This window comes from Lactuca sativa, chromosome 4 (assembly GCF_002870075.4).
Source record: "Lactuca sativa cultivar Salinas chromosome 4, Lsat_Salinas_v11, whole genome shotgun sequence".
In the NCBI taxonomy this organism is placed as follows: domain Eukaryota; kingdom Viridiplantae; phylum Streptophyta; class Magnoliopsida; order Asterales; family Asteraceae; genus Lactuca; species Lactuca sativa.
Genome location: NC_056626.2, coordinates 385,697,248 through 385,702,045, shown reverse-complemented (window position 1 = coordinate 385,702,045; position 4,798 = coordinate 385,697,248).

Genomic DNA, 4,798 nt, shown 5'->3' with positions numbered 1-4,798 from the left:
TGAAATTTTTAGTTATTCAACTTTAACGAATGCTCCCCTTGAGAAGATGAATGACTTCCCATTTTCGGTTTTCAAGTAGTTGAGGAAGCTTTTATGAATCGTAGCGGACAGACAAAGAGATGATGATTTGAGAATGTTGATATCGACTTGACAAATGAGCTAACAATGTTAGAAATGATGAGCTAAGAATGTTGATGTTAGCTTAACTCCCTCTTACATTTTGTTTTTCTTTTGATTAATAACGTTTAGTAGTTTCTTCAGCTTTAGCAAGATTCTCTTCGTTTTTAACATCAGCAGAAAATACAGGTTTGGAGGAAGCGTCCAGAGTATCAAAATTATAGCTTTCAGTCTAGCAAGATTATGATGTCTCCAGATAATGTGGGCTTAAACTACCTTTCACTAACATAATTTGCGAGATATCATTATCATGTGGTTTCATACTCTGACTCGTCAATCACTTTCATTAGAAGAAGATGGAAAGAGTGGTATGATGTATGTAATACATTATGGAATCAAATGTACCCATCGACAAAGAGTGTCGAATTTATCAGTGTACAGATTAATATAGTGAATCATTAACTTCTTAGTAAAATAATTGTTAGCAAAGAGTGGGTAGGTGTGTATAATATATCACAAGCAATGATTTACCCATCAACATATTTTTTGAGTTCTCATCAGTGTCTGGTATCATATGATGAATCATAAAATTCTAAAGAATAATTTATGGAAAGAATAGTTTGAAGCATGTGATAAGTTGTCTTGTTCTATCCTAACCATTGGCATAGATTTTTCAAGCTCTCATCATTGTATGTTACATTACAATGAATCATAAAGCGTTAAAGAAGAACATAAAGGCAAGAAGGGGTTGTTAAGTCATCAACAAGAAGTGGTTTAACTTCCGTATCATAGAGTTGAGTTGCAGTTAAGAACTATAAAGTTCACCATCAATTCATTTAATGTGGTACAAGAGAAAATAATAAACAATATAAGAGTAAACAAGGAAAAGGAATATACAACCTTTTCAGAGGCCCTCTATATAGCCTTTTATGATGAATCATAAAGGTAAACAATCTTTTTCATAGTGTCATCAAAGATAAATTTTTTCAAATCACTAGACATTAATTAATTTCCATTCTTAGAGATATCTACTCTTCAAGTCTGTATATAATATAAATCATAAGCAAAGATAAGCACATAAATTTATAAAATATCTCAATATAATCTCAGAGTGATGATGCAATTTATCATTGAAATTTTACAGATGGATGCCAAGTTTCATATTCATCCGGAGCAAGAGAACAACAGAAAACAGTCTTTGTAACCAACGAGTTCACTGGATTAAATTCATGAAACCATCGTGTTGTCAAGATCAATGTGAGGGAATTCGAAGTTTTATCATATTATGAGTCAGTAGATAAAAACATGACTTACTATTTTGATGGTTGCTCCTTGCATCCATAGCAATGAGTTGAGGAGGGAAGGATTATTACAAACAAGAAGAATACTTAATGCCAATATTGTTCTCAACAACTAGAGCATTCTGAACATTCTGCATGACTGCAGCTCTCTCTTACCCTGAAGAGGAGCAGATAAATCGAAGATAGTCGTAAAAGATAGATGATAGAAAAGAAAATACTTGTAAAAATTAGAATCAATGCTTAAGAAAATTATGTAAATATCTATAAACATAATAAGAGTAGCATTTGTTTTTGTGTTGTTTTAGAAGGCAAGCAGAACCCATGTTAAATCAAACGAGTCAGAAAACAATTAAATCATTGAAAGCATGTCAAGATCTATAATAAATTTGTTTATAGTCATCTCGTCCAATGACTTGGTGAAAATGTCAGCCAGCTAATCAGTGGATGGAATGTAGAATGACTCTAGTTTTCCCTTTTGAACAAGGTACTAATGAAGTGATGACGGATATCAATGTGCTTGGTCATGGAATGTTGCGTTGGATTATGTATCATCTGAATGTCATTGGTTTTGTCACAAAAGATAGGAGTCTTTGACAAGTTTACACTATAAGCTAAGAGCCGATTCTAAATCCATAGAAACTGAGCAAAATACCTTCCAACGGCAACGTATTCAGCTTCAACGGTAGAACAAGCAACTAATGTTTTCTTCTTGCTGGAATAGCTTACTAGTCTATCTCCAAGCATTTGAACACCTCCTGAGGCACTTTTATGATCAATGGCATATCCACCATAGTCATAGTCAGTGTATCCCACCAACTTGAACTCAAAATCACAATGATACCATAAACCATGATTGGGTGCACGCTTTAAGTGTAGAAATATCCTTTTAAAACGAGAATATGAGATTCCTTAGATCTTGCTTAATAATGAGCACACAATATATTACCAACCATAATTTTAGGGAGACTGGTAGTAAGATAAAGAAAAGAGCCTATCATTCATCGATATAGAGTTGCATTTACTTCAACGCCAATAGACACCGATGAGAACACCATAGTCTTTTCCAGTTTACAATCAGAGAAACCATACTTCTTTAGCATGTTTGCAATATATTTAGCTTGACAAAAAAATTACATCAGTTATTTATTTAACCTGCAAACCCAAAAAGAAAGTAATTTAACCATCATTCTCATCTCGAACTTCTTAACCATGATCTCCGTTGTGACAACCCTATTTTTCCCAAAAAGCATTGTAAACACTCGAAAGCTAAAAACAACGAAATTAACCTCGAAAATAAAGTGTTCAAGTATCTAAGTTGGAATACATCGAATATTAGATATCATGCCAAGGTTTCCAAAAACATAAAGAACGCTCAAAACCGGGTTATATTGAAGAAATTATAACCACTCGTATATTTACGACGCGACGTTAAAACATTATTTGACGTAAAAAGTAGAATCTCAATAAGATGCATTTTAAAGCCTTAAGTATCTAAACAAAAGTCGTAGATCTCGTTGAACGGTGAACGTACATAAAAAGATCGCCCAAATTGGACCTCGTATGAAGAAGTTACGAATTTTCAAAGCCTCGTAACAGTAGTAGAGGGCTAAAAACTCGGATTGAAGATCGAGTGTTATTTAGCTAACACAACCTAAACGAAAGTTGAAGATCTCCTCAGTAGTAATAAAACAATAAAAAGACAGACGAAAACCGACGTCGAATAAAGAACCTATGAATTTTTAACGAACTTTAGGAGGCCCGGCCTATTAAAAATATATCATTAAAAATAAAGTCAAAACTAGCCGACGGAGTCTAAAGGAAAGTTGTAGAGCATAATCTCACCTACGCGTGGATATAAAGAACGCGAAAAACGGAGATCGTACGCAAAAGTTACGGAATTTAGAAGTCGGAAGCTGGGATTACGCCCCGCGTACTCTGGGAGTACGCCCCGCGTACTAGACCCAGAGTCGAGTCCCATCCGCCCGCCCAAGCTACGTTTAGCTAGCCAGGAGTCGTAAGCCATGATGCCATTCTACGCCCTGCGTAACCAAGAACGCCCCGCGTACGTGAGTACGCCCAGCGTACTCCAAAATTACGCCCCGCGTACTCACTCTTCCAGCACTATAAATAGATGGCATGAGCTCGAGTCTTTGCACACCTTTCTCAATTCTTCAGTCACTCTCACACCCTTCCAAGCACCAGAGACCATTCCCTCACCTCGGTTTCCGCACTCGAGCCCCCGACGGAAGATTTACGCTGCAGAGATCCCCGAAGAGCCCGACGACGCAACCATCCGCGGACGAAGTTCTGCTCAACCCTAGCCTCTCTCTTCGAAACGGGTGAGTTCATACCCCTACTTTTCAATTCTTTTCACATTTTAGGGGGGGAAATACAAGTACATTACAAATCAAAGTATTATTTTTATAATATCGTTCTTATAGAGTGTTGATACAAAAATAACTTTATGTTTTAAAGGGATATTATATCACCAAGTTGTTATTACCAAATGGGAACATACTTTTGACAAACTATATTAAGCATAGAATTCAAGTGATTCATACTTTTTACATATACATCTCGACAAATGAAATGCTTTCAAAAGAAGTACAGTCTTTTATCATCGTAAATCTGTTTATACCTAGTAATGTGAGACAGCTTCACGTACGTTCGAGTATGCATTATTAAGTCCTGTATTATATACCATAATCCCTTGTAGGGGGAGCGTGATACTTGTGTATAGATCTATACGGGATTGACAATCCCGCACCTAAGCTGTTAGCTACAGCTAGGCCGGCAGGCCTGGGGTGACAAATGTCATAACAGTTCCAACGCCTGAAGAACGTTGTTACAGGCCATCATTGTCAATAGCATGGTTATAAAACTCACATAAAAGTATAAAAACAAGTTAGATTTACGAGATTCATACATGCATTTCAGTTTTCCATTTCATTGTTAATACAAATGTTATCACTATTATTCAAGCATGGAAAACACTAATGCACTCCAACACGGGAAACTTTTCAAATCATCTATAGAAAATATTGGATTTTCTGAAAACCTCGTTCATCGATTTACTATCAAAAAAGGACATACTTTTCAATGCAAAACACTTATGAACTCACCAACTTAATTGTTGACACTTTTTCGAAACCACTTGTATTTCTCAGGGAATCAGTAATACAGGTAACTACCAGCTTTTGGAGAAGGAAACACTAAAGATGTTTTATTATTGAACATTTATCATCTCATTGTAATATTCTTTTGCTATTATGTATAACGCAACAACATACGTTTTCATTATATATGTGATGGTTGTGTTACTTTCTTTACAATATTCAATGGTTGTGATACTACGTGAAGTCACCCACCCCCGAATGTTT